The following is a 13,301-nucleotide window of genomic DNA, read 5'->3' as shown; positions in this document are numbered from 1 at the left end:
CTGAAGACTAGGGGGGGAGTTTTAGCTAGTCTGGTTAGGCAGGTAGAGGGACAGTCCTGCGGTGACGCTCCGGCTGTATGGGGGGGCTGTGTGGGGCTCAGCGTGCTGCAGTTTTGTTTTGTTTTGTGTTTTTCAGTGGCCAAGAGGCAGCGGACGGGTGAGTGAGTGCTGCTGAGCAATGGCGAGTGTGGAGGAGTTTTTGAAAGAGCCATCAGAGGAGCTGCTGGAAGGCTTCTCACGTGAACAATTGGTCTATGTTGCAGAATATTTTAACTTGGATGTTGGTGATAAAAGAATGAAGGAAAACATGAAAAACATTATCAAAGCTAACCTGTTTGACCAAGGGTGTTTCAAAACTGGTCCTGTGGGGGACAGTGATGTGTGTGTTCGTGATGATGTGACTTTGACGTTTGAACAGAGGACAGAATTGCTGTGCCTGCAGACAGAGATGGAGAAGCTGGCGGTGGAGAAACTGAGAAGAGAGACCGAACTCAAAAGGCTGGAGCTGGAAGAATGGAGGCTGAGCTTGCATGCTGGAGGAGCTGCCCGTGACTTCGCTGGTGGTTCCAGTTCGTCATTTGATGTAGTAATCTGCGGTTAGTCCCTCAGTTTAGTGAACGAGACCCCGACACCTTTTTCTCTTTATTCAAGCGTGTAGCTGAGAGCAGGGGTTGGTCCGATTCTGATCGTACTCTTCTTTTGCAATGTGTGTTAACAGGTAAGGCACAGAAAGCCTATTAGGCTCTGTCAGTGGCAGAAAGCAGAGTCTATTTGACGGTTAAAGCTGCAGTGTTAAAAATTTATGAATTGGTTCCTGAGGCCTACCAGCAGAAATTCAGATCCTGGGAGAAGTCTGGTAAACAAAGTCATGTTGAGTTTGCCAGGGATCTGGCCACCTTTTTTGGTTGATGGTGCACTGCTTCTGAAGTGGATACTTTTGATGCTTTCTGTTATATGATTGTGTTGGAAAAATTTAAAAATTCTATTCCCAGCCACATTGCAGTTTACGTCAGGTGAAGACTGCCGCCGAGGCCGCTGTGTTGGCTGACGAGTATGTGTTGATACACGGGAGTGACTTCCGGGCTCCTGAGGCTGGTGGTATGTATCGCACCCCAGGCATGGTAAGTCCGAGTACACTGAAAGGGGACATTTTCAGTCCGATTTTTCAAAAGTTTGTAACTTTTGTAAAGGAAGGGGACATTGGAAAGCTCAATGCCCAAAAGCTAATGCTCGGTGGGGAAATTCTGGTGTTTGTGCTCTGTCTGTGGCGCCTGTCTATGTTGTCTCTCCTCCTCAACAGCTCAAGTGTGGCAGAGGACCTGACCTGACATTCATGTCCGAAGGCCGCGTGTCACTGGTGGGAGGTAACAGTGTACCAGTAAAAATCTTGAGAGACACAGCTGCACATGACTCATATATTTTGAGCTCTGTGTTGCCCTTTTCTAGAGACTCTGACACTGGGGACTTTGTTTTGATGCGGGGTATGGGATTAAATGTTGAGCCTGTTCCACTGCATTCTCTCTGCATTGACTGTGGTTTGGTGCAGGGAGAGGTTGCCATGGGGGTCCGCCCTGAGCTGCCAATCATAGGGGTGGATGTCATCTTGGGAAACGGTCTCGCTGGCAGCCGAGTGTGGGCCGGGGGTCCACCACCCCCGATTGTGTCATCTTCACCCATTGTAACTGGTAACTTGGATGAGAATGCTCAGTGTTTCCCTGAAGTGTTTACAGCTTGTGCTGTGACACGGGCCAGGAGTCGTGCACAGCAGGAGCCTGAGCAAGGAGAAGTGGTGAATGAGATTGATGTTGTTAATATCCCTGATTCTTTGCTGTCCGTCTCTCGCAGTGATCTAGGGGCAGAGCAGAAAGCTAATCCTTCCTTGAGCCAGATGTTTGACGCTGTTCTCTCCAAGGAGTCTGAGAGAAGCGCTGCTGGTGGCTACCTGCTGCAGGAGGGTCTCCTGGTGAGGAAATGGTCACCACATGGTGTAAGCTTTGTTGGAAAGCCAGTTTTTCAGATTGTGGTTCCTGAGAAATTTCACAATGATGTCCTTAAAGCGTCACATGATCAGTTGGGACATCTTGGTGTTCGTAAAACATACAACTAGCCTACATCTTACGATATTTTTTTTTGGCTTCGATTAAAGAGGGAAGTGTCACACTTTATTAAATCGTGTCCCACCTGTCAGATCACGGGGAAACCCAATCAGGGAATAAAGCCTGCTCCACTTTATCCCATCCCAGCAATTGCACAGCCGTTTGAACGTTTAGTGATCGATTGTGTGGGGCCTTTACCTCGTTCTAAATCTGGGAGCAACTACTTGTTTACAGTGATGTGTCAAAGCACGTGCTATCCAGCTGCGTATCCCCTGCGGTCCATCACAACAAGGTCAGTTGTAAAAGCACTGTCACAGTTTGTTTCCATCTTTGGGATACCAAAAATTATCCAGAGTGACCAGGGTTCAAATTTTTCATCCCATCTTTTTGCACAGGTATTGAAACAGTTAAAGGTCAAACATAACATGTCTTCTGCCTACCATGCGCAGAGCCAGGGTGCTCTGGAGAGGTTCCACCAAACACTTAAATCGTTGTTACGTAGTTATTGTGTCGAGTTAAATCAGGTCTGGGAGGAAGGGCTGCCGTGGCTCCTGTTAGCTGCCAGGGAAGTGGTACAGGACAGCACCGGTTTTAGCCCTAATGAATTAGTTTTTGGCCATTCAGTGCGTGGACCACTCGCAGTGCTGCGTGACGCAGTTGCACCGTCGTCAGAACCTCCATCAAACCTGATTGATTATGTAAATGGTTTCAGGCACCGTTTGTATTCAGCGGGGGAGATGGCCAAGGGTAAATTGTCATTGTCCCAGGGAAAGATGAAACGCTTGTATGACCGGCAGGCAGAACGGCGCGTCTTTAGTCCTGGTGACCAGGTTCTGGCATTGCTGCCATTGATTCATTCGCCTTTCCAGGCTAGCTTTTGTGGTCCGTACACTGTGTTGCGTCAAGTGACCGATCAAAATTATATTCTGTCAACACCGAACCGCTGGAAAACGACGCAACTTTGTCACATAAATTTGTTAAAACCATATTATTGTCGTGAGTCTAAGTCGGTGTCAGCCGTGGCAGCAGCAGGGAGTCCGTTCTCAGCGGGGGAGGACAATGGGGTCGTGGCCCCCGATGACGGGCTGCTGCGGGGCCGTCAAACAGTGAGACGTTAAAAAATCTGCCATCGTTGCTGGCACATTTGACCGAGGAGCAGAGTGCTCAACTGTCTGCATTGATCCAAAATTTTCCTGATCTGTTTGGTGACACACCGAGTCAAACTCATTTGGTGAAACATGATATAGATGTGGGTACCGCGAAAGCAATACGGCAGCGTTTCTATCGTGTATCAGAGGAAAAGCGTAAAGTGATGGACGCCGAGATTAAATACATGCTTGAAAATGGGATTGCCGAGCCGTCATCCTCCAGTTGGGGAGGATAAGCTGATAAGAGTCCCAGGTTTTGTATAGATTACCGCAAGGTAAACACAATTTCAAAACCCGATGCTTACCCGTTACCGAGAATTAAGGATTGCATAGACCAGGTTGGTGCAGCGTGTTTTGTCAGTAAGTTCGATCTCCTTAAAGGGTACTGGCAGATTCCGCTGACCGACAGAGCCAGGGAGATCTCTGCGTTTATTACATCTTCTGGTTTGTTTGCATATACTGTGATGAGTTTTGGATTGAGGAATGCACCGGCAACATTTCAGCGGTTGATGAACATGGTGGTGTCTGGGTTGGAGGGATGCGCAGTTTACTTAGATGACGTTGTCATTTATAGTGAGACATGGGAGGAACATCTAGCCCGTATTAACAGTTTGTTTGTTCGGTTGAGTGATGCCCGTTTGACAGTGAACCTAGCGAAGTGTGAGTTCGCCAAGGCCGCTGTGGTCTACCTGGGAAAAGTTGTGGGGCAGGGGAAAGTGTGCGCTGTGCAGGCCAAGGTGAGTGCTGTAGAAGAGTATCCAGCCCCCACCACGAAAAAAGGAGGATTTTAAGGACTTCCTCTAGCTCAGGAAATAGGAGAATTTTCTCAAATTCACACTTTTTAGATGGTGATAAACAAAAATCTTTGTTTGGTGATATTCACTGCACAGGGGGGACATATAAAAGATAATCAGATAATTGTAACAGATTTCAAAAGGAAGACAAAGTGGCCTAAATTACATACTCACCTTTTGTCAAAATTGAACTAAAGTACAATACTTGAGGAAATGCATTTAGTTACGTTATGTTACCGGGTACAAGATTAGAACTGTGTCATGTGTTGATTCTCAGAATGAGACAGTGATGGACCCAGCAAAAGCCAGTCTAGCTCTGAGGATGATGAAGAGTTGTGACTCCATCACTCACTCAGCAGTTTAGCAGTCACATTAATCAATGTTCTCCACTCCTGGCCCTAGTGTTGTAGTACTCGAGATCGGTCTTGGTCTCGAGACCAGTCTCGAGACCATTTTTTGAGGGTTTTGGTCTTGTCTCGGAGTCGAAGGCATTTTTACTCGGTCTTGTCTCGGTCTCGGACTGGGCGGACTCTGTTTTTTTTTAACGAGACCGGTCGAGACCACCACTGATGCTTTTTGTCCGTGCTTTACTGATAAGAGTGAAAAAGACCATCTCAAAAACAACTAATAACTTCAAATCATTGGTAGCATAAAGATTTCCCCCAGCTGCAGCTGCTACCTGCCTGGTGTCAGTGTGAGTGACTGACACGCCCCCTGCACACAGATGATGGAGACGGCAGGAGGAGAGGCTGTGTGAACTCTAAGATTTGTTTCATTGTGCTCTGCAACAACAGAGCAGATATTGTTTTTGTTGTTATATTTATTTAAAAGCAAACTTAAATAAAAAAAACTCACATTTTGATTTTTTGTTATGATTTTCCTTTGATATATATGGTCTTGGTCTTGTCTCGGTCTCGACCTTCAAAAGTCTTGGTTCTCGGTCTCGACCTTCAAAAGTCTTGGTCTTGTCTCGGTCTCTGTACTCTCTGGTCTCGGTAATGCCTTGGTCTCAGTTGGTGTGGTCTTGACTACAACACTACCTGGCCCTCCCCAGGACGTGGAGAGCCCCATGACTGGGTTTGCCTTGGGCCCCCAAATGACTAAATACGCCCCTACCAGTGTAGAAGGCGTGTACCAGCAGCAACCTGTGGCCCTGCTGGAGGACCCTCTGCAGTACCGGAAGAATCAGAGGGATTGGTAGAAATGCATAAAGAAGACTCTCTGGCCAATCGTGGGTGAGAGCATCCTGGCCCAAAGGGCTGATCTCCTCTGTCCAGGAGAACAACCAGTGGGGGCAATGGGTTGACTCCTGTGTGACAAACAGATCTACCTCTGCCCCTGTCAAAGATGTCCCAGATGTTGAGCACCACCTCTGGGTGAAGCCGCCACTCCCCCGGTGGGGGTAAATACATTACTATCAGGCTGGCTAGGCGGGGGGCTGATCACATCAGGAGGTCCTGGGACACCTGCAACAATTGTGCAGACCTGGTACTCCCCTGAGAGATGGCCGATACATTGTCTGACCATACAAGCACATGCCTCCCTCTCAGGAATGGAATAAAGTACCTGACAGCCATGTGCACGGCCCGTAGCTCCAGTACATTGATGTGCTCTGTGCAGTCCAGAGCAGACCACAGCCCCCGAGCTGTACGGTTCTGCCACACTGCACCCCATCCCGAGAGGGAGGCATCTTTTGTAATGGTTTCTTGACGGGATGGAATGGAGCCCATGGCCATGCCTTGAAGCAAATATGACCTCTCTCTCCATGGAGCCAGAGCAAGGAGACAACGCCGTGACACCTTGAGTTTCCTGTGCCAGTGCCACTTGGCATCCAGGTGGAAGCTGTTCAGCCACCTCTGAAGGGGGCGTAGCGACAGCTCTTTTTCAAATTCACCCTGAGACCAAGCTGGGCCACGTGGGAGAGAAGAAACATCGTGTCCTAGGCCACCTGAGATTGGGATGGTGCACAGATGAGTGAGTCGTCTAGGTATGGCAGAATTTTCATGCTCCGTAACTGCAGTGGTGAGAGGGCTGCTGCCACGCACCTGGTGAACACATGTGGAGAAAGTGACACGCACCTGGTGAACACCTGTGGAGAAAGTGACAGAAAGTGAACTGACAATGACGGCCTTGAAAGGCAAACTGCAGGAATTGTCTGTGGTGTGGTATGATGGGCACATGAAAGTAGGCGTCTTTCAGGTCGATTGATGTAAACCACTCCCCTTTGGCAACAGTACGCAGAACCTCTGCAGTACTGAGCATGAGGAACTTCAAGACCTTCAGGAACCTGTTGAGCCCCCTCAAGTCAAGGATAGGGCAGAGTCCGCCATCTTTCTTTTCTACAAGAAAGTACGTCGAATAGAACCCCCAGGTTGTAACAGGGGATCTACTGTCTCGATGGCACCCTTGTCCAGGAGGGCAGACAACTCCTGATTCAGGGCTAGGGCTTTTGCCGGGTATGATGGTCATCTTATTTCTCCTGTTTTAGCTCCTCTGCACTGGCTCCCTGTAAAATCCAGAACTGAATTTAAAATCCTACTTTTAACTTAAAAAGCTCTAAATGGTCAGGCTCCGTCATATCTTAGAGAGCTCATAGTGCCATATTATCCCACCAGAACACTGCCCTCTGAGAATGCAGGGTTACTCGTGGTCCCTAAAGTCTCCAAAAGTAGATCAGGAGCCAGAGCCTTCAGCTATCAGGTTCCTCTCCTGTGGAATCATCTTCCTGTTGCGGTCCGGGAGGCAGACACCGTCTCCACATTTAAGACTAGACTTAAGACTTTCCTCTTTGATAAAGCTTATAGTTAGGGCCGGCTCAGGCTTGCCTTGTACCAGCCCCTAATTAGGCTGACTTAGGCCTAGTCTACCAGGGGACCTCCTATAATACACTGGGCACCTTCTCTCCTTCTCTCTCTCTCTCTCTCTCTCTCTCTCTCTCTCTCAATAGCCAGAATCATAATTATAATATTATTACTTTCATTAATGTTGTTGTTGTTGCTATTAACATTATCATCTGTCCTGCATCTCTCTCTGTTTCTGTCTCTCTCTGTCTCTGTCTCTCTCTCTCTCTGTCTCATTGTGTCATACGGATTACTGTTAATTTATTATGCTGATCTGTTCTGTACGACATCTATTGCACGTCTGTCCGTCCTGGAAAAGGGATCCCTCCTCGGTTGCTCTTCCTGAGGTTTATACCGTTTTTTTTCCCCCGTTAAAGGGTTTTTTTGGGGGGAGTTTTTCCTTATCCGCTGTGAGGGTCCTAAGGACAGAGGGATGTCGTATGCTGTAAAGCCCTGTGAGGCAAATTTTGATTTGTGATATTGGGCTTTATAAATACAATTGATTGATTGATTGATTGATTGATTGATTGATTGATTGGTTGATTGATTGATTGATTGATTGATTGATTGATTGATTGATCTTGGGGGGGGTCCTGGGCAGGCCACTGAGCAAGCTGCTGAACTGGGCGCTGAGACCTAATGTAGCCACTGGAGTAAGTCTGTGGATGAGAGCATTGCTGACTGGCAGCTGAAGGACCCCTAGGCCTGCTGGGAGGAGGCACGCTCCTATGAAGCCCAGAAAGCTGTTGCCTAGTCTGTCTGGCTTGGACCGTGCACTCAAGTGCCTCTAAAGCAGCTGACCCAAACAGCTCACCAGTTTCCACTGGAAACCTGCGGAGGGTCCTCCTACATGTCTCAGTGAGAGGTGACTGTGCTAGCCAAACCGAGCCAGCGAGCCTGGACGAGAGTGGACATTAACCTCCCCAGTTCTCTGGACATAAGCACAAAAGCCTGCGGAGATGTGTCACTAAAATTGTGGACGGAAGCATCCAGTGTAGCCTCCTGCAGGAATGCTGAGAGAGCGAGCATTAGGTGCGATAATGAATTACCGATGCGCCCCATACGTGCCGCTGCATCATATGCCTTGGAGAGCAGGTCCATGCATGCAACTCCCTCAAATATTCATCTGACGGAGGGACAGTGAAGGTGGCAGGGGCTGGTCCATGCCTGAAAAAAGCACTGGCAGGAGCTGGCTGAGCTTGTGGAACATCCAGCTGCAGGCGGGCCAAGACCATACGAATAATGGGTCCCATAGAGCCATCCTTGGAACCATCTCCAGAACTGCAGGCCGCAGAACGGGAGCACAACTCAGAGGCACGAGAGGCTGCCTCCTGGGAGACCACGTCTGCCCCATATTCGCAAAACTCAGTGGCTGAAGCAGCCATTGAGAGCATCCTCCTCCTTATCCAACATGGCCTCAGGAGGAGCCGCAGCACCTGTATTCCCAGCACCAGTCCCAGGCTGGTGGGATAAGAGAAGGGATTTCATTTCGTTAAGCTCCTCAGTCAAGCTGTCCACCTTAGAGGCAAGCTTGGACTCTTTGGCCTTTTTCCTGATGGGAGTGCCCTCAGTCTCAGCAGCCCGCCGTTTTGACTGACCACTTTGAGCCTGAGTCAATCGCTGGGCTGGTGTCAAGTCTTCGGGCAATGGAACACGGGCCAACAGTTACTCCACCTCAGCCAGTCTAGCGGCCCTCACCGCCTGAGGCATGAAGCTGCAGTTCATGCAGGGAACCTCTGAAAGACCCTCCCTCAGATGCTCGAGACCAAGGCACGAGGGACACATGTCATGGCCATCTTCAGCCTGCAGTGAAGCCATACAGGCCGAACAGAAGTGGTTGCCCAACATGGTTGACACCTCTGCTAACTATCGTCAAGTCAAAATGTTTGCCACACACCTATACTGGGAAAGGGAACGAGAACACTGCTATCACCAGCAAAGGTTAAGTCACACTGGTTGCAACAGAAATTATATATATGTAAAGTTAGCTCAAGAGAACACCTCTGCTAACTATAAAACAAAAATGTTCAATTCACCTATGCTGGGAGCAGGAGTGAGAACACCGCCTTCACCAACAAAGGTAAGGTTACAACTGTTGCAACAAAATATATACAAAGTCAGTCCAAGCGTAAACACTAATGCTAACTATAAATCCAAAATGTTCACAGCACACCTATGCTGGGAGCGGGAGTAAGAGCACTGCCATCACCAACAACGGTTAACGTCAAAAGAAAAAACGTGCACAGCCGAGTTGCCACCAAAATGCACAAACTAAAGTAGGTTGAGGGAAAACGCTGATAATAACTATAATACCAAGTGAGCACAACTAAAATAGTTGCTAATACCAGAAGAAAATGAATTTAATAAGACACACCTATGCTGGGGTGGGACTACACACACTGCCTTCACCAACAAACAATAACAAAAAGCAGGTCCAACCAACGTTGGTTCCGACAGTCAATAAGATTAGCTCAAGCTGGCACAATGCTAACCGCTAAGACAGGTAAATGAGGTAACATTAAACAACACTACCATGTCGGGAAAGGGAGCGAGTACACTGCCTTCACCAACATTTAGTTAGCGTGATATGAAACAAGAAAATACTTAATAAAGTAAACTTATCACCACATTAAGCTTGGTACTTAACCAGCTGTAGAGACCAACCGGGGATGATGATCCGAAGAAAGGAGTGTCCACAGCAAACCGCACCAACCTCTCACCGGCGGAGTGTTATCTCATCGCAGCCCTTGGAGGGCGAGCAGCTCGCAACTCCGACAAAGTTGTCATAAGGCTACCTGCGACGAACAGCAGTGAGCAATCCTTAACTTAGCTTTAGCTAGAGCTCAGTAACGTGTAGTCTACCTGTGAAAGCGAGAAGATGAACAGGAAACGATCCTCTGATGTCACCGGGAGATATAGGTTAGCCAGGGTCATCAGGGGTCACAGGTGACTTTGTTGGTATAGATACTCGGCCTGCGCACGCGCGAGATGGAGACATTCAGTGATTAAAGCACCGCCTCTGGCGTTCAGTAAGGATGAAATAGAACGGACCTCAGCAAATCAGGACCAAGCATATAAACACAATTCAAAGTGGTAACATTATGGTGGTTTGAAGGAATCATACCTAATTTCATATTCAAGTACATGCCACCCTGATTAATAATATGGTGAGCTATTAATGTGGAATGCTACCTGTGATTTTGAAGGTTTCTTTTATAGCAAAATGGACCAGAGATCACTATGAACACATTCAGGCAATTTATCACTTGCACAGTTTTGTGAGTTGTTGAGCTAGGGGGAAACTTTATAGGCTTTTTGAAAACGTTGTCTGCAACATATTTGTGATAAAAATGTCGTTTTAACATCAGTACACGTAAAACATGGAGTTATTTAGTACACAAACATTGTTTCAGTTTGTCCTAGCCTGTTAAGATATCACTGCAGATCAATTCCATTGCTCAAATAAGTGCTGCACATGCAATTATTTTTCATTCATTTCTCACCCATGTTGCTCTTATTTTCATGCAGTTCTGTCTGCTGCATCTCTTACAGCTTTCATGGACAGAATAGAAGGTAGCATATTTAGGACCCGATCACACATGTGGAGGCGGCTTTTTGTAATTGGGTTTTTGGTTAGTGTATTTTATGACAATGAAGCTTTTTGCTCACTGTTATCGCATTGCTACACGCCTCGCAATTCTGTGCTTTAGGCCACACACACACACATATCTATCTATCTATCTATCTATCTATCTATCTATCTATCTATATGTATATATGTATATATGTATATATTCATATGAATTTTAAGGGACTATCTTTGTATTGACCATTAAAGGCTTTTAAGGCTGTGCAGTGTTCATGACACTTCCAGACTGCTCTAATAATTGCTCTCATAATATAATCTGTTATCTGCCACTGTCATGTGTTTATTAAAGTCACTCTGTGGTATATGAAAGGCTGGATTACCCGCTGGGCATATAATAGTAATGTACACCACTAAAGCATGATTTGAACTGACACGATAGGGGCCATCAGGTGGGTCTGACTTTTATTGGCGTTTATTGCCCGTGTCACTCATCGCACCAAACCCCTGCAACTTATTATCTCTGGCAACCATCGTGAGTTTATTCAGTTTAATTTGATCTCCTCTCCCCTCACACCCATAGTTCTTGGCCATTCCTGGTTAAAGGTTCATAATCCTCACTTTGATTGGTCAGCCAGCAAACTAGTCAGCTGGAGCTCCCATTGCCACTCGCTTTGTCTGCAGTCATCCCACCTTTCATGTTTCCCAGCTCAAACCAGTCTCTGTCAGTCCACTCTCTCCTCCAGCCCCCTCCCCTCCGGCCCCGCGTATCATCGATGATCATCCAGCATACACCGTCCAGCGGCTGCTGGACATGCGCCGCAGAGGCCGAGGGTGCTGGGTCCCTTGTCGGGACATTTTGGATGCGTCCCTTATCCAGGACTTCTACCAGAGACACCCAGACAAGCCTAGGCCGCCTGGAGGCGTCCGTTGAGGGGGGGGTACTGTTGCAGCTGTGTGCTGTTGGACTGCATTTCCCAGTGTTCTCCTGTGTTTTCCCCGCCCCTTCCCCCAGAGTCTGTCTGTGTCTTGTGGCTTCCCTTCACTGGCTCCTGGCTGAGTACACACACCTGGCTGATTACACACACCTGCCTTCCATAAAGCTCATCAACATCCAGTCTATATCTACCCCTGGTTCTCACCCACTCATCGCCAGAATGTTGTTCAACCCTCCGTGGTAGTTCTCGCAGACCAGACTTTGAAAGACAATTTTTTGCTTGTGATTCCCTGCGCTGTTTCCGCCTTTTGTTAATCCTGATTCTCCATGTGTTCCAGGACCAGTATTCATCTGCCTCTCCGTTCTCCAACCAACCCGCCAGCCATCCACCCATCTGCTCCCCAGCCAGCCCTGCTCATCATTCCCCTCACCCTTCTCACTCAACCCTTGGACCCTGCTCCCCGCCATTCACCGTTTTCCTTTCGTGGTAATAAATCCTTATTTTTTCCACCAACTGTTTGTGTCCTGTGTGTGGGTTCCCCCAGTGTTCGCAACACATACCACGGCCTAGCGGCAATTCATTAACTTGTGCTGGAGATGGTTGATAATATAATATAAGATAAGATAAATCATTTTATTTATCCCCCAAGGGGATGAATAAAATTATTTGCTAGCACTAGCAGCTAACCTGTTACTGTATTGTCTTCATACTGCAGCAGCTAACTTAAGTAACTGTTAATATTAACTTTGAAGTAAAAAAAAAAACACAACCTCTGAAGCACTTTAATGGGTAACTCTTTGTCAAACTGTTTTTTCTTGGTTGTTGTTTTTTCCTTTTATTTATTTAACAGAATATGCTGCTGAATGTTGCGTTTGGCGGGGAGCAGAAGTATGTGAGGCTGTCTGACCTAACATTTGATGCCTTCAAGAAAGAGGGTTAGTTAGTACATCAGGATAAAACAATATCACAACTTTTTACTTGGGTAATACACCTAGTTCATCATAAAACCATTCCTTCTAAACTACCTAAGTTGATAATTGTTTCTGCTGTGCCTTCAAATGGATGGGAATGACCTATTGACTTCAGCTTCATCTCAACAGCGTTTTGTGAAGACATGAGGCTTACTTTGTTGACACTTTGATTCTCATCAGAAGGAAATGTTCTTCCAAAATGCGTAACAATTTCTGTAATATTCTTTTCCTTTTACTTCAGTGTGCCTAAAATTTAACATACCAGAAGACAGACAGCTAGATAGATGAAGGTGTATGACCAATCTGACACAGAAGCTGACGCAGACGTTTTTGAAGAAATAGTGAAGGAGTCACCCGGAACCTTCCGAGTCATCTTGAGCAATGAAGAATTTGGTAATCATTGACACTTCACAAATGTGTTCATATTAAACTTAAAGGCTTGGATGGGAGGATCAGCAGTTCATTTAATATACTTCTGTTTTGTTTATATTCTTTAATGCACAGATGCTTCTCTATCATCATCATCATCATTATCATCATGCTCAGCAGCATCTGACGATACCATCATTCTGAACCTCACCACATGTGACCCTCTTGAAGAAGCAGTCGCTGCTGGAGGAAGTCAACCTAAAAGGCCGTGCCACATAAACTATGAGGCACAAGCGGTGGGTAGTGGACATTGTTGTTCAGTCCAATCTGGATGTTGTTCCATTTGAGAAGTGTTTTTATGTACCTTTTTTTTACCTGACGTGCTGACGTATTGCGGTAAGCGAGTTGTGTCATTTCCGGTGTTTCTGTGACAGCGTCTCTGTACTGCTCTGGTGAATTCTGCTAGCCTGTTTTCTCACTACAGTTGCTTTAACGTCTACTTCAAGTCTTAACCCACACTGGTTCTGTTTAAGCACTTATAGCTCTCCTCCTTTCTACG

This window comes from Epinephelus moara, chromosome 19, assembly GCF_006386435.1.
Source record: "Epinephelus moara isolate mb chromosome 19, YSFRI_EMoa_1.0, whole genome shotgun sequence".
NCBI classification, from domain to species: domain Eukaryota; kingdom Metazoa; phylum Chordata; class Actinopteri; order Perciformes; family Serranidae; genus Epinephelus; species Epinephelus moara.
The sequence above is the reverse complement of the archived record's forward strand: the minus strand, read 5'-3'. Positions refer to the sequence as shown.